A 22235-nucleotide genomic window follows, 5' to 3' on the forward strand; every position below is an offset into this window, starting at 1 on the left:
GAAATATATTTTTCAATAAAATGTTTCAACCCTTAGTAAAGTGCATTATACTTTAATATGAAGTTTTTCTCAAAATAGAAATTTTGCACTAATCTAATGTATGTATTTATGCACAAAATGCTGTGACTTCTAGTCTTGTTATGTGATTTTATGTATATTTTTAGTTGTGACATGATTCCTACTTACATTTATTACAAACATCTGTAATTATACAAATCATGCCTATACACACTATTTTACATAAGATAATATTCAAACAAAATTATCTTTTTGCCTGTTTCCAACAGGGAAGGATGATGTGCTGAAGTATATTAAATGAAAGCACTCTAATGAAGAGTCTTTATGGAACGGAAATTTGCAACATGAGAATGGAATCATGAGCATTTTCTACTTGGCTGAAAAGGAATTCTTGCTTCTACTTTCTTACCTTTTAATCACACAAGGAAAGCCACAAAATTTGAAGTTCATATGAAGGAATTGCATTCCTAAATGATGTGGCAACCCTGCTCAAAAGTTTGATCTTTTCACTAGTTCTTTGTGCTTGCTGGCTGATCTATTTCTGTATCATATCTTTCATATTATTAAGCATATTAGTAATTCAGCTGTGAGTACATTGAAAGAGAGTCCTGAAAATCACAACTATTGCTGTGTAATAATATATATATTATATATATATATATTATATATATACCAATTATATACCAATTAATTACCAAAACAATCCTGTAAGATGTTAGTTTATTTTTTTCTTTTTAATTAGAGATTAAGCAAGTGCTTTTAGCAGTTAAAAGTCATGACAGTGGTATCAGAGCCTGATATGAGCACCTTCTCCATGCTCTATGGACTGTAAATATGGAAGATACACTAAAATTCTCTCTCTCTACACACACACACACACACACAAACACACACACACACACAGAGCTGCCACCAGACACATCAGAGATCAGTTCCATTCATTTGTAATAATAGTTGATTGATGTTTGCTCCATTGCTTTATCTTGGCTTCAAAATCTTGCCTGGACCTTTATCTTTCTCTGAGATCAAGTACCTAGATCTTAGTATACTCTGTCTGTATATTCATAATATGTTCCTGGCTGCTTCAGGCCAAATCACAATACCCTGAATACAGGATCCTCAAACTTGACATCAAAGCAAACTCCATGAATTTATACTACTATTCCAAAATACTAAAATTTATTGGATCTAGAAATGAAAAAAAGACATAACTTGTTACTTTAGTAGCAATTGACATCATGCAAGTAGAAGAATATTGATCAGGACCTGAGGTAAGAGAAATTGGACTATGTCTAAAATGTAGAATACAGGATCTGTATTACAGATACAAAATCTTGTTCAATAGGCTCATGAATTGAAAACTTGTAATCTTATATTGGAAGCAAAATTTACATATACAATTTTCCAGTTATTTTGCTTACATACCACTTCTGATCACATATCCTCTTATGAATGTTTATCATATCTTTGAATAAATCACACGATTTGCGTGTACTTATCATCTTAAGGAAAGACAGTCTGATTTTATATCTTTCCTTATTTTTTGCTTCCCTGTTTGCTGAAAAAAATGTATCCCTGGAAACAGGATACTGACAGCAAATCTGGGTGTAATTTTCATTTTTTAAATTTCAAATATAATATAAACTTTGTTATGACTAGCCATTTTCTAACAATGAGTGATATTCATGAGCACTAATATTTTGGTGCCTTTAAATAAATTGAGACGATGTTCTGGTACCTCTTGGTTCTAATTGACTTAATCATTGGATCATTCATGTGCAAACATTTGCATTGTACTTTTTAATTTTTATATATAAAATAGTCCCCAAAGTTTTACTTTAAAGTGATAATGGGAGGGTGTCTTCATGTTCAAAACTTTATATTTATTTCAATTAAAGTACTGAAAACACATGATGTTCACTGGAGCAATGTGATGAGAAACATTAGAAAGATGAGAGACATATTTCTAGAAAAATATGAGAACATATTTCTAAAGAGAAGGGATATATTGATTAAAACATAGAAAAGAGTAAAATAGGAGGAGTTCCGGGAAGATGGCGGAGGAGAAGCTGGAATCTGAACAAGCTCTCGCATAGAAAGCAGTTTTAGACTTCCAGTGAACAGTCCTAAGCCAGAGAATCACACCAAGTGTGCCATCACAGGACAGAGAGTTAGACAAGAGAGGGGAAGCCAAGGAAACGCACCAGCTGCCGCTGCGGCGGCAGGGTCGCGGACGAACAGATTCTACTCAACACCAACAAGAACCGACAAGGAGCAGACATCTTCATCCTGCAGTTTGCAGACCAGAGACGACCCAGGATCCAAGACTCGGCGTGAGTACAAGCCCGATGTCCTCACTCCTCAGGGAGCAGAGGAGGGAAGGCCACCCCTCCCCCCCCAGCACCGGTGATCTCCATCTTGGATACCGACAAAACTCGGAGGAGCTGCGAGCTCCAGCTCAGGCCTTGGAATAAAACGAGTCATTTAGCAGGTCACAAGAACTTAACGGCGAAGTGACCTGCCAGACTCAGCTCCATCCAGGGAAAAGTCACCCAGCTCAGGTGCCAGCCATTGGAGTGCCTTGCCTCACTGGGTAACCAGAGCCAGAGGCTGCCCCTCCTTCTAGCAGCAACCACAATCAATTGAAAAACAGAAACCCTGAGAATGGCTCCAGGCTGGGCTCTGTGAGCTTTATCACAAAATAGCCCCAGGGAAAAGCTACTGTTTGTTGAAAGGCCTCAACTCTACCCAGAACCTAGCCTCACCACCACATCCCCCTCTTTTGTGATTCTCAAAGCAGATCATCCTCCCAGAAAACTAACCTGGGAGGGGGATCTCAAAATCTTGGGTAAAGCAGAGCATTTTTCTGCCTCTTCCAACCAACCGACTTAAGAAACCAATCAAGCCACAGGACGTCAAGCTGACCAGAGACTCCAACAAGAGACTGGTTACAGACAAAAGGGAGATACAGGATTCTTCCCACTCCTCCCCCCCCAAAAAAAAATCAAAAGACTTTTTTTTTCTTTTTTTTTTCTTCTTCTTTTCTTTTTTTGCTTGTTTTTTTGTTTTTTGTTACCATATATATATATATATATATATATGTAAATTTTTCCCTTCTAAAACTTTTATTAATCTTTAATTTTTGCCTCTTCTGAAAAAATAATCGTTTTCCAGTAACTTTTTTTTTTCCTCATCTTATAATTTTTATTTTAGGAATAAGTGAATGAGCGTTTTCCTTTCTTTTCTTGTCTTCTTTCTCTTTTTCTTTCTTTCTTAATTATCTTTTTGTTTTTTATCTAGCTCTACTGAACTTCTGATTTTTTCTTCTCCCTTTCCCATCCTTAAAGTTTTTCACATCTCCTCTATGTCCCTCCCCTTCTCTGAACATATTCACATTCTTCTCTAAATAGACGGTCTTTTAACCTCTATAATAACATTAATTTTTACATTTCTATTTTTTTTCTGGTCTCTCTTTATTCCCCTTTCCGTCTCTTTTTTTTCTCTCTCTCTCTACTTGCATCCTACCCAACCCATTTCCTGCATTGTGATTAGGACATAGTTAACTCTCCCTGTGCCTCCCCACACCAATCTATTCCTATTTTTTACCCACATCTCTCCCTAATCCTAATAATTTCTGGTTTTCCAAATTTTTTTCTGCGGTTCGAAATCCTTTAACATATAGTTGTTTGATGTTGAATAGATGTATCTGTTGAACTAGATTGTATCTGTAGACTATTGACTGTACAAATGCAAACTTTGGTTGATGGTTGCTTTCAGATAGTGTTCTAGCACAAAACTGGTGCAATCTTCATCTCAAATGGGCCGAGTAAGCCGGAAAAACACAAGAAAGATGGCAAATTCGGGTATCTCAATTCCCAATCTTGATAATCAGGGATTAGAACAGATAAAGAATAATCCAGAGGAGAGTTCCCAAATAGCTCTACAAACACTACTAGCAAACATGATAAATGAGAAGTTTGACAATGTACAAAGGACTCTGTATGAGTGTGATAGGGAGAGAGAGGAGGCATCCCAGAAGTTTATAAAGGAATATCATAAGCGTGAGGAAGCTACTCAAAAACTGATACAGGATTTGCGTGAACAACTTGAGAATACTCAAAGAGAAAGGGAGGAATGGCGTGAGCAGGCAGAGAACACTCAAAGAGAACTGCAGGAATCCCACGAATGGGAAGAAAGAGAACTGCAGGAATCCCACAGACGGGAGGAAGCTAATCAAAGAGTAATTCAGGAATTGAGAGACCAGGTAGAGAATACACAAAGATCACTAAAGGCATTCATGGAATCCATTAACAAAGAGCTGAAGGAAGTCCGGGAGACCACAAAGGGAATGCTGAATGGAACCCAACAGAAGGAATGGGAGTCCAAAGAAACCATAACCAATCAACTAAGTGATTTGAGAACAAACACTGAACACCAAATTAAGGAAGTAAAGAAATTCATACAAGACCTAAAACAGAGCTTCAACAAAGAACTTGAAGCCATCAAAGCTGACCAATTAGAAGGAAAAGAGATAAAAAACAAAGTAGAGAGTCTTGACAGCAGGTTAGACCATGCAGAAGATCGAATCTCAGGGATTGAAGACAGCCTAGATATCATAGAGAAAGAACATACAACCATCCAAGACAAGTCCAAGAAATATGATAGGTCTATCCAACACCTGGAAGACACCATCAGAAGGCCCAATCTAAGGATAATGGGTGTAGAGGAGCACCTAGAAACAGAAGTTAATGGTCTAGGAAATTTGTTTAACAGGATCCTAGCAGAGAACCTCCCAAACATACAAAAAGATAGGCCTATTCAGATACAAGAAGCTTTTAGAACCCCAAATAGACCAGACCAGAATAGGACATCCCACCGTCACATTATAATCCACACAGGATCAACCCAGACCAAGGAAAAGATCCTTAAAGCTGTCAAGGAGAAAAGGTTAATCACCTATAAAGAGAAACCAATTAGAATCACCTCAGATTTCTCAGCAGAGACAATCAAAGCAAGAAGAGCCTGGAATGATGTATGCCATGCCCTAAAAACAAACAACTATCAACCAAGAATACTGTACCCAGCAAAACTCTCCTTCATAACTGAAGGCCAAATAAAAACCTTCCATAGCAAAGAAAAATGGAAACAATACATCTCCACCAAACCAGCCCTACAAAAGGTTCTTAAAGATATCCTACACATAGAAAACCAACAAGACCGCAACAAAGGCCAAGAAACTGCACCCAAACTGAGAATCCAAGAACCATAGGAAGAACCCAGTTTTCGCAGCCCCCAAGAAGGTGGATAACATGGCAGGTACTCCCAAATACTTCTCAGTCCTATCTCTTAACGTTAACGGACTGAACTCTCCAATTAAGCGACATAGACTGGCTAGTTGGATTAAAAAACAAGACCCTTCTATCTGCTGCCTGCAGGAGTCACATCTTGCCCTTAAAAAGAAACACATTTTCAAGGTTAAAGGCTGGAACAAAATCTACCAAGCAAACGGCCCTCATAAACAGGCGGGAGTTGCAATCCTAATAGCAGATAAAATAGACTTCAAATTAAAATTTGTGAGAAGAGATAAAGATGGTCGCTACATACTAATTAAAGGATCTCTCCTTCAGGAGGATATTACAATTCTAAATATCTATTCGCCAAACAATGGAGCACCCAAATTTATCAAAGAAACACTACTTTCCCTCAAATCCCATATAGATCCAAAGACATTAATTGTTGGGGATTTTAACACACCACTCTCCCCACTAGACAGATCAACTCGGCAAAAACTCAACAGAGAAACCGCAGATCTAAACAGCTGCATAGATCAACTAGACTTAACAGACATTTACCGAACATTTCACCCAGCAGCATCAGAATACACATTATTCTCAGCAGCACATGGAACGTTTTCTAAAATAGACCACATTTTAGGCCACAAAGCAAACTTGTCTAAATTCAGAAACATTGAAGTTATACCTTGCATTCTCTCTGACCACAAGGGAATAAAATTAGAACTCAACACCAAAAGCCACCAAAGAACGTCCGGTATCACAAGGAGGCTGAACAACACACTGCTGAATCATGAGTGGGTCATGGAAGAGATTAGAAAGGAAATTCAAATGTTCATGCTATTCAACAAAAATGAACACACAAATTACCAGCTCCTCTGGGACACAGCAAAGGCAGTACGCAGAGGCAAGTTTATAGCTCTGAGCTCCTACATCAACAAATCGGAGAGATCTGAAACTAACAATTTAATGACACATCTAAACCTCCTTGAAAAAGAGCAGCAAGATAAACCCCAATCCAGTAGACGGAAAGAAATAATCAAAATTAAATCAGAATTAAATGAATTAGAATCCAAAAAAACTATAGAAAGAATCAACAAAACAAAGAGTTGGTTCTTCGAAAAACTTAACAAAATTGACAGACCCTTAGCAAACCTTATCAGAAAAAGGAGAGAACACACCCAAATTAATAAACTCAGAGATGAGAATGGAAACATCACCACGGAAACAACCAAGATTCAGAACATTATAAGGGAATACTTCTCAAAACTTTATGCTAATAAGTTCGAGAACTTGACAGAAATGGACCTTTTCCTAGCAAATATTGACATGCAAAAACTAAACCAAGATGAGTTAAACCAGCTTAATAGGCCTATATCAAGCATTGAAATAGAAACAGCAATAAGAGACCTCCCAGCTAAGAAAAGTCCAGGACCAGATGGTTTTACAGCGAAATTTTACAAGGTCTTCAAAGCAGAGCTCACACCAATACTCCTCCAACTCTTCAATGAAATTGAAAGAGAAAGCTCACTACCGAATACATTCTATGAAGCCATCATAACCCTCATCCCAAAACCAGGCAGGGACTCATCAAACAAAGAGAACTATAGACCCATTTCTTTGATGAACATTGATGCAAAACTTCTCAACAAAATTTTGGCCAATCGACTTCAACAATTCATCCAAAAAATCATACACCATGATCCAACAGGATTCATTTCAGGGATGCAAAGCTGGTTCAATATACGCAAATCAATTAATATTATTCATCACATCAACAGGAGGAAGAATAAGAACCACATGGTTATCTCAATAGATGCAGAAAAAGCATTTGACAAGATCCAACACCCCTTTATGATGAAGGTTCTGGAAAAATTAGGAATCCATGGAACATTCCTCAATACAATAAAGGCTGTATATGACAAACCTACAGCCAGCATTATACTCAATGGTGAAAAACTAAAGCCATTTCCTCTTAACTCAGGAACAAGACAAGGATGCCCACTCTCTCCACTTCTCTTCAATCTAGTATTAGAATGCCTAGCTACAGCAATAAGACAAGATGCAGACATAAAGGGGATCCAAATAGGGAAAGAAGAAATAAAACTCTCCCTCTTTGCAGATGACATGATCTTGTATTTAAAGAATCCCATAGACTCCACTCCCAAATTACTCAAGCTGATTCAAAACTTTGGCAAAGTAGCAGGTTATAAAATTAACCCCCCAAAATCAATGGCTTTTCTATATGCCAACAATGAGAAAAGTGTGGCTGAAATTAGGAAAGCAACTCCATTTGTAATAGCCCCACAAAAAATAAAATACCTAGGAATTAACTTAACCAAAGAAGTGAAGGACCTCTATGATGAAAACTTTAAAATCTTGAAAAAGGAAATCAACACAGAACTTAAAAAATGGCAAAACCTCCCATGCTCCTGGATTGGCAAGATTAACATCGTGAAAATGGCAATACTTCCCAAGGCTATCTACAAATTCAACGCGATACCTATCCAAATTCCACCCTCATTCTTCAAGGAAATACAAGAGGCAATCCAAAAATTCATATGGAACAATAAAAGACCCCGAATAGCAAAAACGCTCCTCAACGGAAAGAACACTGCTGGAGGAATATCAATACCAAATTTCAAACTCTACTATAAAGCCATAGTAATCAAAACAGCTTGGTATTGGCATAAGAACAGACCTCAGGACCAATGGAATAAAATTGAAAACCCAGAAATGAACCTACAGACCTATAGCCATCTAATCTTCGATAAGGAAACCAAAACAATAGAATGGAAGAAAGACAGCCTCTTCAGTAAATGGTGCTGGCAAAATTGGTTAACTACATGTAGAAAACTAAAGCTAGATCCTTATATATCACCCTGCACCAGAATCAACTCCAAATGGATCAAAGACATTGAACTCAAAGCAGACACTCTGAAAACATTACAGGATGGAATAGGAGAAACCCTAGGTCTCCTTGGCTCAGGCCGAAATTTTCTGAATAGAGACCCGGAAGCACAACAAATCAAAGAAAGGTTGGACAAATGGGATTGCATAAGATTGCAGAGCTTCTGCAGGGCAAAGGACATAGCTGGCAAGATCAATAGAAAGCCCACCGATTGGGAGAAGATCTTTACTAGCCATACCACGGACAAGGGTCTCATAACTAAAATATACTTGGAAAAAAAAATAAAATATACTTGGAACTCAAAAAATTAAACCCCCCAACAACAAATCCTCAAAGAAACAACTGCCCAATAAATAAGTGGGCGAAGGACTTAAAGAGAAACTTCTCTGAAGAAGAAAGAAGGATGGCCAATAGACACATGAAGAAATGTTCAACATCCCTAGCCATAAAAGAAATGCAAATCAAAACAACATTGAGATATCACCTCACTCCAGTTAGAACAGCAAAAATCAAGAACTCTAACAACAACAGATGCTGGAGGGGATGTGGACAGAAAGGAACCTTACTTCATTGTTGGTGGGAATGTAAACTTGTTCAACCACTTTGGAAAGCAGTATGGAGGTTCCTCAGAAGACTTCACATAGATCTCCCCTATGATCCAGCAATCCCACTTTTGGGCATTTACCCAAATGTTTACAAACAAGACCACACTAAAGCTACCAGCACAACTATGTTTATTGCAGCATTATTTACCATAGCTAAGATATGGAACCAACCCAGATGCCCCTCAGTAGATGAATGGATCAAGAAAATGTGGTATATATACACAATGGAATTCTATGCCTCCATCAGAAAGAATGACATTTCCCCATTTGTTAGGAAATGGAAAGGTTTGGCAAAAATTATATTAAGTGAAGTAAGCCAGGCCCAAAGAAGCATAGGTCCCATGGTTTCCCTTATTTGCAATATCTAGTATAGGTATGAGTCAAGCGGAAAAGGTCAGATAATGTGATGTTAGGAAAATGAACCCTTAAATAGGTATTTTAATGTTTTCGTTTCTTTCATGCATGTGTTTCTAACGCATTTATAAGATTATTTCTTTGTTGCTTTGTATGTCCCTCCCCCACAGTGTAACCCCCGCTTTCACTATGTTTGATGTCAGTATAACATGTGGAGGAGATGGGGACAAACAAGTCGTTTAAGGATTCAGGTGGACCTGTTGCAACAATGAGAAGTACAAAATGTCATGTCAAAACCAGCTTTACAATGTCGGTGTTGGGGGTGGAGGGGGGTATAATTGGGTGGGGGGAGGGGGGAGGCGGGGAATTGAGGTGAAGGGTAAACAAAGGAGGAGGCTGCAATGCTTGGTAAGAAATGTATGCATTATCCTGCCCGTGTAATTGTAGCCCCTCTGTACAGTATGTTCTCAAATTAAATAAAATTAAATGAAAAAAAAAAAGCAAAGAGTAAAATATGTTTCATGCTTGAGACTGCGTAAATTACATATGAATGTAGCTCAAGATGCGACGGAGAGATGAATTCATATTTATATTACTGAGATTTACATCACAATATAAGAAATATATGTATTTTAAGGAATTGGTCATTCAAAGCCCTAGATACCTAATCGATTAAGAATGGAATTGAAAATTGCAGATGAAAACAAACCAATATGCAGGTATTATGATTTTATAATACTAATATGAAATAACTGAAGCTTTTGTCTTCTGAAAAAGAATGGTTAGCCTATAATTTCAATGTAAGGAATCAGTTGTAATGAGTCTAAAATCTTTTCCTCCAAGATATCCAAGAGTACTATACTCATCCTCTAAAGAGTAAATAAGTAATTATTTTCCTTAGTTTTGCTTAATATTAATTTACTTGTAGCAAAAGGTTAAAATGTCTGCTCTCTTTCTTTCAATGTAATAACATACATTTCATAATATTACTGTCTCTTCATAGAAGCCTGAAATCACTATTTCAAAGTAATACAAACAGAAACACAAAAATAACCGGATACAACCATCACAAATCCTAAATTATGTGAAAAAAGCCACAATATCAAAAATAAACCTGAGGAAGTGGAAAAACAATGGCAGAATAACAACAGAAAATTACCCTAGCTCTAGCTAATGAAACAGAGATTTAGAGTCCTAGCAGGTACTCCACTTCTAGCAGGTCAAACCAAGTCAGGTATAATTATATATAGATATATAATTCAAAAGAAGATTTTTATACTGTTTTCACAAGGAAACAGAAATCTATGATATGTTACCTAGCCAGGCAGGTGACTGCTGTGAAAAAAAAGCACAGCTGCACTGTGGAAATAAAAGGGCCACATGGGAAAAAAGCAGGAACAGAGACAGCCACATCCAAACACAGACACAATTCACCTTACCACTGGACAGTTCGAACTGTCTTTGGAACCACAAGTATTAACATGACAACATTTCACCACAAATGATCTCTAATCCTATACTTAACGGTCTAGACAAAAACCTAAGTCTAGAAAAACAAATCACAACAGAAGACCAAACCAACACCTGGCAAATCAACCAAGAACATAGAGAGTCACCTGTTAAGATCATAGATCCCCCAAATGAAAGCCAATAAATCCTCCAAATGGACAAAATAAATCAGAAAAATACAAGAAAACTGATGCCAAGGTAGTATACTTCACACAGGAAATGACCAGACATTAGAACAGACAGTTAAGGACCTAGAAGATAGTATTCAAAATACATTAAAAGTAATGCTGAAAAATGTGATTAACGAAAAGATACAAAACCTCCACAAGGAAATTTGTGAACAAGATGAGACCAACCAAAGATTAGCAAAATAATTCATGTAGACTACAAACAGAAAGATAAATAAATTCTGAGAAGGCAAAGGAGTCCAAGGAAAAAAATACATACCTAGTTAAAAGGTATGAGAGAAGATACAGCTAAAAAACCAACCCCTCCAGTGCTCCTACCCAAAGAAAAGATGTAAACAAAGTCCACACAAGACCTAAAACAAAGCTTTAATAAAGATAGAAGCCCTAAAAATGACCAATTAGGAGACAGAGAAATCCAAAACAAAATAGAAAGTCTCTACAGCGAAAAGATGACATAGAAGATAATGTTGGGCGTCAAAGACAGACTAGGTCTAATAGAAAAGAGGAGATAATCATTTAGAACAAATCCAAGAAACAAGAAACGGTCTTGCTGGAAGTTCCAGATTCAGTTAGAAGATCAAACTTGGGGGAGATAGGTATCAAGAAGGAGAAGAGCAGGAAACAAAATGGATGGGAAACATATTACAGAATTCAAGCAGAGAACATGCCAAACATCCAAAGAGATAGGCTCATTCAGAGAAGAGAAGCCTTTAGAAAACCAGAGAATACCAGAACAGAACAACCCACCACCACATCATAATCCATTAGAGGATCATAAGAGATCAAGGAAAGGATTCTTAAAGCTGCCAGGAGAAAAGACTGATTATTTATAAAGGATATACATTCAGAATAAAAAATGATTTCTTAGCCGATATGATAAAAAGGAGAGCCTGGCATGATATATGGCAAACGTTAAAGGCAAACAACTACCAACCGTGAATATTGTCCCAAGCAAATCTCTCCTTTACATTTAAAGGATATATAAAAATATTTCATGACAAAGAGAACTTGAAACAATTTATCTCCACCAAATCGGCAAGATTGAAATTAATCAAATATATCCTACATAGAGAAGGTCAAGAAGAACAGCAACTGGTTATATAAAATGCTCCCTACCAGAGAAAAAAGTAAATATAATAAGAATAGATGAGGCACAGCTCCTAACAGCAGGTGTATGAAATAGCAGGAATTATTAGATATTTCCCAGCCTCAACTCTCAATATCAATGGACATCAATTTCCAATTAGAAAACACAGATTAGGGGCTGGGAAGGTGGCTCAATGGTAGAGTGCTTGCCTTGCATGCCTGAGGCCCTGGGTTCGATTCCCCAACACCACATAAGCAGAAGAAAAAAAGTCAGAAGTGGTGCTGTGGCTCAAGTGCTAGAGCACTAGCCTTGAACTGAAGAGCTGAGGGACAGCGCCCAGGCCCAGAGTTCAGGCCCCACAACTGGACTCCCCCCCCCAAAAAAAAAGAAAACACAGATTAGATAGTAGTTTCAAAAAACAAGACACATCCATCCAGTTTCCACTAGAGATACATTTCATTGACAAAAACAAACACATACTCAAACTGAAAGGCTGGAAGGAAAATTTTCAAGCAAATGGACAGCATAAACAGGCCACAGTAGAATTACTAACATAAAATAATATAGAATTCAAATTAAAATTAGTAGGAAGAGACATTACATATTGATAAAGGCAGCTCTCCATTAGGAGGATATATCAAGTTTAATATCATTGCCCTGAATCCTGGAGCAGCCCACATCATCAACCAAATACTACATAACCTTTAAACACATCTCAACCCATCATTGTCATGCATGGATTGGTTATTCAAGAGAAACTCAACCAAGAAACTGAAGACCTAAATAATTGCATTGACCACCTAGCCCTAAGAGACATCTACAGAATATACACTCAGTGTCAGTATATACATTCTTTGCAGCAGGTCATGGAAGATTCTCCAAAATACAACCTATCCTATGTCACACAGAAATTCTGTCCAAATTGAAAGAAAAATTAATTGAATTCCCATACCTTGTCAGACCACAGCAGAATAAACTTACAATTAAACAGCTAAAGCAAAAATAATTGTCAAACCCATGAAGACTGAACAACATATTGCTGAATGACCAGTAGGACACTGAAGAGATTAGCATAGAAATCTGAAAGTTTCTGGAATTTAACAAAAATGAACACACAAAATACCAGCTCCTCTGGGACATATTAAATGCAGTACTTACAGAAAAATTTATAGCTTTGAATGCCTACATCAAGCAATTGGGGAAATCTCAAATCAGTATTTTTGTTATGTACCTAAAGCTCTTTGAAGAGAGGAACAAGTCCAAACCTAAGTGGGCGGAAACAAATGAAAAAATTAAGTCAGAAATAACTAAATAAAGACAAAATAAAACATAGAAAGATCAACAAAACAGAGCTGGTCCTTTCAATAAATTAACAGACTTGACAGACCCTTACCAAATCTGACTTAAAAGAGACCTTATATAGATAGAAAGATAAGTAAAAACACACAGATTGGGAGAAGGTCTTTAGTTGCTCTGCAACATACAATGACCTCAATCTCAAATATTCTTAGAGCTCCAAAAGTTAACCCCCCAAAAAAACAAATCCTCAGAGAAACAACAACCCTCATAATATAAGTGGGCTTAAGATTTAAGGAGAGACCTCTCTGAATAAGAAATATGAATGGCCAATAGATACATGAAAAATATGCAACATTTCTGGCCATAAAAGAAATGCAAATCAAAGCAAAATTGAGATTCCACCTCACCCCAGTTTGATTGACCATTACGAAGAAAACTAATAATATCAGATGCTGGGCTGGTGGGGATATGGCCAAAAAGGAACATTACTACACTCACTATTGGTGGAAATGTAAACTTGTTCAAATACTCTGTAAAAAAAAGTATAAAGGTTCCTCACTAGAGCTCCCCGATGACCCAGCAATGATGGATCAAGAAAATGTCATATATATTCACAAGAAAATTCTATGCTTTCATCAGAATGAATGAAATTGCCCCATTTGTAAGGAAATGAAATCATTTGGAAACATAATAATTCAAACAAGCCAGACCCAAAGAATCATAGGCTACATATTTTGACTCATTTGGAAAAACTAGTATATGTCTAGGATATTCCCAATAGCTCAATAGCAATATGCATATCACCATAAAATGATGCTTATCGAAATGAGCTCCAAGAAATGGATACAAGATGATTGTATAGTGAACTGTTTTTAGTTATTTCTATTTAGTTTTTACCCTTTGGTTTATTCCCTGTAGTTACTGTTTTTGATTTCTGTACCCTTTGTCTTATACATAAGTTAATCTGATTTGGGGAAGGGAAGGGAAATCACAGAAATGGTCGACAAAGATTAACCAAAGCAACAGTGATATTCACTAGACGCTATGTTAGAAATAAGCTTTACAATTTTGTGGGAGTGGGATGTCAGGGTTGGGGGAAGCACGAAAAAATAAGGAAGGGGTAACACTGTTAAAAATGTACTCATTACTTATGTAACTGTAACCCATCTCTCTGTATATCACCTTCATAATAAAAAAACAAAACAAAAAGAGAACTCATCCAAATACAGAAAATCAGAGACAAAAATGAGACAACACAACAGATATAAGCAAAATTGAGAAGTTATAAGAGAGTACTTTGAAAATCTTACGTCAATCACCTGGAGAATCTTGGAGAAATTGATGCTTTCCTATACTGGATCTGAAGCAAGAAGTAACACATAAGAAGAAATGAAAATGAAATGTCAGTAAACCACTTCCCATTCCAGAAAAATCTAGGCCTCAATGAATTTACCATGAAATTAAGGCCTGCAAAGAACTTACAATACACAGATGTAACTCTTCAATGGATAGAAAGGGAAATGGAATTATCAAACACATTCTATGAAGCTAGAATTAGACTCTTCCTCAAATCACATAGGGACTCACCAAAGAAAGAGAACTATGAACCCAACTCTTTGATAAGCAATTATGCAGAACTTCTTAATAAAATTCTCACCAACTAATTTCAGCAACTAACAAAAAATAATATTGTATGATCAAATAGGATTCACCCTAGGATACAATTGGATTGAATATTCTTGTCAATAATCATAATACAAACCATCAGCAGAAGCAGGGACAAGAAACACATGATCGTCTATAGGGATGTAGTAATAGCTTTTAACAAGCTCCAATACCCCTTTATGATTAAAAGGTCTGAGAAGCTAGGAATGCATGGAACATTCCTCAATATAATACACACACACACTCACACACACACACATATGACACACACACACACACACACATATATATATGAAACACATATCACACACACACACACACACACACACACACACACACATATGACAGAGATAATTAGCATTTACCTAACCGTGGAAGCACGGAGACATTAACATCAGGAATGAGACAAGGATGTCCACTCTCTGCACTACTCTTCAATATGGTAGTGGACTTTCTAGCAAGAGCAATAGGCAAGAGAAAAACATAAAGGGGATCCAAATAGGGCAGAAGTAAAACTATCCCTTTTTTACAGATGAAATATTCCTGTATTTAAAGGACTCTATAGCTTCTTCCTCCAAGTTACTAAAGGTGACACTAGCCTTCAGCAAAGCATCAGGGTATAAAACCACAAGAGTCAGTAGTTTTTCTGTGTTACCAACAATGGGAAGATCCAGGCTGAAATCCAAAAAACAACCTCATATGTATTAGTTTCAAAATCAAATCAAATCTAAACTAAACAAAACAACAACAGGAATTAATTAATTTAATTAAAAATGTGAAGGACCTCTACTGTGAAAACTTTAAAAATCTAAAAAGGGAAATTGAAGGAGACTCAAGGAAATGGAAAATCTTTTAATGCTCCTGGTTGGAAGAATTTACATGAAGAAACTGCAATACTACCCCCAAACAATTGACAATGCAATACTCATCAAAATCCCAACTATATACTTCAATACAATAAAGAAAGCAATCCAAATTTAATACGGAATTACAAAATTACAGATGAAACAGAAGGCTTAGAAATGAACTCATGGGCCTATAGTGGTCTTACACACACACACAGAGAGAGAGAGAGAGAGAGAGAGAGAGAGAGAGAGAGAGAGAGAGAGAGAGAGAGAGAGAGAGAGAGAGAGAGAGAGAGAGAGAGAGAGAGAGGAATTCTATTCACCCATCAGAAAGGATGACTTTTCACCAGTCTTAAGGAAAATGAAAGGCTTGGTAAAATTATACTAAGAGCAAAAAGAACGGAATGCAGACTCAGAGCAATATAAGTTTCATAGATTCATTCATTTATGGTAGCTAGAAGGTGCCTACAAATCTACAAATAAACAAGACTGATTCTATCTCGTCCCAGTTAGAATGGCCATTATCAAGAAAGCTAACAATAGCAAATGTTGACATGGATGTAGCCAATTGGGAACTCTATTACACTGTTGGTGGGAAATTACACTTGTTCATCCACTGTGGAATGCAATACAGAGTTTCCTGAAAAGACTAAATATAGATCTCCCTTAAGACCCAGTAATTCCCCTCATCGGCAGTAATTCAATAAATAACAAACAATCTCACATGAAAGCTACCTGCATAACACAGGCCCAGAGTTCAAGGACTTGCAAAACGTTACCACTGCTGTTATTTGTTTCTTCAAATATGAACTTTTGACATGAGAAACCAAGTCATTCTATTTGCAGTAGCTAGGATAGGACTTAAATGTTGTGGGTGATAAAAAGGCTTCTTTGTTGAATGTTAGGAAAAGAGGTAGGCAGTCCAAGAAAAGGGAGATTTTTTTGTTGTTAGTCTGAAGGGCTTGAAGTCTGGGCTTGGGCACTGTCCCTGAGCTCTTCAACTCAAGGTGAGTTCTCTACCTCTTGAGCCACAGTGCAACTTCTGGTTTTCCTGTGGTTAAATGGAGATATGAGTCTCAGGGACTTTCCTGCCCAGGGGGCTTTGAACCACAGTCCTCAGCTTCCTGAGTAGCTAGGATTACAGTTGTGAGCCACTGGCACCAGGATAAAAATGGGGGAATTTTAGAAAAGAAAATCCACCTCTTCACCTGTGTCTAAACCTCAGATATCACTATTAGAACACTTCATCCTCAACTCATTTCATCAGATATTTGTAAAGTTTCTCTTTCCCTTTATGTAGGAATACTGCAGTCAATATCAACTCAGCTGTGGGACTGGATCAATTGTATGTTAATTTCTAGCACCTAAATCAAGAACTGTTACATCAAAACAAATGAACCCCTCAGTTGGAATAATTGTTTTCTCTTTTTATTACAAATCTGTGCTTTATTAATTCCTAATGTGATACTCGACCTCCTAACAGACTGATGATATTTTCTTTCTCTTCAGCAATTGTCCTTCTCCCACATGTGGTCAAATATTTAAGATTTCAAAGATTTCCATTGATAATTCATTAAGTTGACCTCTAAGATAATGTGCATTTCTGGAATTTGGTCTGCTGTCTTGTTCTTACATGCACAGGCTTTCTATGATTTATTTGTTCTACAAGCAATTCTACTTTCCAATCTTCGTGTGATCAATTTTAGTCCCTCTCCTCAGTCTTTCTGACCCTCTCTCTGGAGTCTCATTTGAGTCTGTCTCATAAAAAATATATTATCAACTAAATGACTCTCAACTTCTGTTTCTGGCCTGACTGCATGTAGTCTGTGATAGCAGCCCTGACTGGCTGTGCTTACTGGAGTGTTTTTTGTTTGTTTTGTTTTGTTTTGTTTTGTTTTTAGAAGTCTAGGATCACTATTGAAGGTAGTAGCTTTTCTGAGCCTTTGTGATCCCCTGGCTTAGAGTCAATGGGTTTTTCTCCTAAAGATACAAAGAACAGGTGACTAAATTCCTGTTTAAATTGTCTCAAAATGAGGCAATCTGGCATCCTTGCAAAGCCATAAAAAATCCTCTATAACCAATTACAGAAATGTTATATCAAGATGGCTTGTTAAGATGACTGTTCATTGGAAATGTTCATCTCCAAGTCACCACCATACAACTGATCACATTCCTGGGAGCAGACTTTTGGAAGAAAGGTTCCCCTTCCTTCCTTATCTTATTATAGATCAAACCATAATATTCTGCAGTTGTGGTCAGCCTGGAGCACTTTTTCCCAAGAATATTCTGTAGTGTAAAAGAGGACCAACTATCAAAATAAAGGTGAAAATACTTGTCTACTACAGAATGATTTATTGTGCTTATATCTATTGTTATTTTAACAAAAAATCTATTGTTATTTTCATTACTTTAAACACATGGATAATTTATATTGGGATTAGACAAGTGGCAAAGGATTAATAGAATAAAGATTCCATTTACTTTCATATATCCAATATAATACACTTAACCCCTTATGAAAAATTAAATCCAACTGTAGAAACAATGTCAAAAATATAAAATAAGCCTTAATATGAATAATCTGGCACACATAAACCATCATCTACTCAGAAATGCAGTCTCTCTATAGATATTTATTTGGTGCAGAAAAATAATTAATGTATATGACTTTTATGTATCATCTGAAATACTCCTCGTGTATATAATTGTATATAATTTTATAGACGTTACCTAGACAGGAATTTAACGTGCATGTAGAAATCAAATTTCCACAGTTTATGCTAGATGAGAGGAGTCATACTCTCTTGTACTGTGTGGTGTGAATTTTACCACAGTGCTGAACCCTTCCACTTAATACCAAAAGTAATTTGCAATAATTTATTATTTGATGTTAAGATGAGTGCTAATTGTAGAATACACTTAGAATTATTACATTAATTCACAGAATTAAAAAGTAATGATATATTATTTGTTTAAATTCCAATGCTTCTCAATTTTACAATTCATGAACTGTATTATTAAAATTAGATTCACTTTCTTCTATAGCTGCTAAAAGTAAAATTATATATTAAGGATTCAACATTAAGAAATCAATAATAAGTAACTTATTAAAATGATATAGTACTAAACTGTGATTTGAATTACAGTTCTAACAAATTGTGATGTAAACAACTGTTAATAGAATTATAGTTAATATTTTTAAACTTACCAGCTTGTTATTTGTTTCCTAATTGTGTCATTTGTTATTTTTGGTCCAAGTTGTGTCTTCATCTTTATTGTTTAGTTTTCTATTTTATCTCTATTGGTTTGCTGATTAGCTACTGACATGAGGCTGAAAATCTGTATGCTAGTTAATTACTTCCTATGTTAAAGTAAAATTTCTGCTCTCCACATCTGTTCTACTCTTAGTATAGTATTTTCCCCAGTCCCATATCCTGTATTGCTGCTCTCATGTATTTTATTTTAGTTTATTTTTATTGTGAAAATACCGTACAGAGGGATTACAATTACAGGGGCAAGATAATGAATAAATTTCTTATCAAGCATTGTTGCCTCCTCCTTTGTTTCCCCTTCTCATCCATTCTTTATTTTATTTTGTTTATTTAAATTTTACTGTCAAGGTAATGTACAGAGGGATTATAGTTACCTAAATAAGGTAATGAATTTATTTCTTTTCTAATTTGTTATCCCTTCCCCCATTTTTCTCCTTCTTCCCTCCCAACAGCCCCTCCAAGATTATTTCCAACATATTGTCTTCTCCCCCTTGTCCTTTGTCTCACCATTTTTCCCTTTCCCTAACCTAGTTCATATCAACATATTTACAATAACCAGGGTTATTCAAAATCAAATACAGTGACTAAATATTAAATATTAATCAAATGTTAATCAAAACCAAATACAGCGACTACAGGGGATAAACTATAGGTGGGGAAAACACAAAAGGATAAAAAGAAATCATGCAGTACATTAAGAACAACAACAACAAAAAACATGTCTTGGAGTTCATTTCACTTGGAATCATCTTATACGGTCATATGTACATAGCTAGAGGGCTATTCTGCTCATCTACTAAGATTATCCTTGATGTGCACAATAATGCTCCTCTATTAACCAGTAATCTCACTTCTGGGCATTTAACCAGTGGCCACAAGCAATGCCACAGTAAAGCTACCAACACAATTATGTTTATCACAGTATTATTTACCATAGATAAGATATGGAATCAATCTAGAGGCCCCTCAGTAGATGAATGGATCAAGAAAATCACACACACACACACACACACACACACACACACACACACACACACACACACACACACACACACACGGAATACTATGCTTTCATCAGAAAGAATGATACCACCTCATTTGTAAGGAAATGGAAGTTCTTGGAAAAAAATTATATTAAGTAAGCCAGACTTAAAAAAATATAGGTCCCAGAGTTTCCCTTATTTGTAATAATTAGTTTACACCAAGGATAATCTCATGTATTTTAATTTGACATTTTGTCCTATGTTGAGCATACAAAATTATTGCTGTATTGTTTGTTATTATTTCTGCAAACAGGCAGGTATATTTAAAGAATTATGTTTCTCTTATTCATTACTGGAGGAAGAACACCCAAAAGAGCAACCCCTATAAGGAATAACAACTCCTACTTATTTAGCTTCATTCCTATGTAAGGCCAGTGTTGTCCCCTGTATCCTCATGTTGTAAATTACAAATCTATAGCGGTTCATCCTGTATCTCCACTATTTTCTACATTATGACCTAAATGCCCCAGCAATTCTACTTTAAAAAATTCTCTCTTAATGTTTGAGAGATGTGTGTGTGTGTGTGTGTGTGTGTGTGTTTACAAAAATCAGAAGACAACATTTTTCCTCATTTAGAATACATCATTCAGGTCATTATAGGTTGTGGATAATGGGAGAAGTCTCGTTTTAAGGATGAAACATAAAAATATATTTGTGCATGCACCACAGTTTATTATCTTGGCTTTTGTGAATAATATGAATAACAATGAAATACAGATATATATACAAGTTACTCAGAGAGAAATAATCACATGATTGGTGGATCAGATGATATTTCAACTTTGGATTTCTTTAGAAAACTGCATACTATTTTCTACAAGGAGAATACTAACCTGTATTTTGACCAAGAGTGTAGAAAGTTTCCCTTTCTCCACACTCTCATCAGCCAACATTATTACCTTTTGAGTTTTTTAAAAGGGCAGGTTTTTACTGTGTGCAGGACCCAAGATGACCTCAGACCCAAATCCTTTTACTCCTACCTCCTAAACGCTTCGAATTACAAGCCTTTACCACCACACCTGGTTCTTTTGATTTTTTTTGATGAGGGTTATAATAGTTATGAAGTAGTATCATAGTAATTTTGAATTGCATTTCTCTAATGACTTCTGTTTACAAAGCATTAAGCCATCATAGAAGTGGTATTAAACACAACTTTGTAAACCCACTGGCAATTTTCTTTGGGCCTGGCTGACTTCACTTAATATAATTTTTTACAAGTCTTTCCATTTCCTAACAAATGGGGCAATGTCATTCTTTCTGATGGAGGCATAGAATTCCATTGTGTATATATACCACATATTCTTGATCCATTCATCTAGAAGGGACATCTAAGTTGGTTCCATATCTTAGCTATCATAAATAATGCTGCAATAAACATAGTTGTGATAGTAGTTTTAGTATGGTCTTGTTTGTGGTCATTTAGGTAAATCCCCAAAAGTGGGATTGCTGGGTCAAAGGGGAGCTTTATGGGGAATCTTTTGAGGAACCTCCATAATGCTTTCCAAAGTGGTTGAACACATTTACATTCCCACCAACAATGCTGTATGGTTCCCTTGTGGCCACATCCCCTCCAGCTTCTGTTGTAAAAATCTGGAACACTCCACGAATTTGCATGTCATCCTTGTGCAGGTGCCATGCTAATCTTCTCTGTATCATTCCAATGTTAGAGTATGTGATGCTGAATTGAGCACAGAATATTTTTTATATCTAAAGTGCAATTGATTTTTTTAAACTGCACAATTAAAAAAAAGGAAGTTCAAAAGAATTGTCGTGAAATTTTACAACCATATATTTCTTTTTTTCTTTTTTTTCTTTTTCTTTTTATTTTCTGTGAACATACTGTACAGAGGGGTTACAATTACATGGGCAAGATAATGAGTACATTTCTTATCAAGCATTGCAGCCTCTTCCTTTGTTTACTCTTCACATCTCTTCCCAGCCTCCTCCCCCGGCTCCTCCTCCCCCCACCCCACCAAAGTTGTAAAGTTCGTTTTCGACATGACAACTTGTACTTCTCATTGTTGCAACGGGTCCACCTGTATCCTTAAACGACTTCTTTTTCCCCATCTCCTCCACAGATTATACCGACATCAAATATAGTGAAAGCAGGGGTTATACTGTGGGGGAGGGACATACAAAGCAACAAAG

At 36.3% G+C, this 22235-nt stretch overlaps 1 non-coding gene across 1 annotated transcript; it reads right to left on the reverse strand.

Moving 5' to 3' along the window:
• Nucleotides 1–21671: 21671 nt before the first annotated feature.
• LOC138822162 (U6 spliceosomal RNA) lies at nt 21672–21778 on the reverse strand. The gene has a single exon (XR_011370368.1). It is a non-coding gene; the product is annotated as a U6 spliceosomal RNA (small nuclear RNA).
• Nucleotides 21779–22235: the final 457 nt, after the last annotated feature.

The sequence above is a fragment of the Dipodomys merriami genome, unplaced genomic scaffold (assembly GCF_024711535.1).
Source record: "Dipodomys merriami isolate MVZ:Mamm:240054 unplaced genomic scaffold, mDipMer1.0.p SCAF_992, whole genome shotgun sequence".
Taxonomy (NCBI): Eukaryota; Metazoa; Chordata; class Mammalia; order Rodentia; family Heteromyidae; genus Dipodomys; species Dipodomys merriami.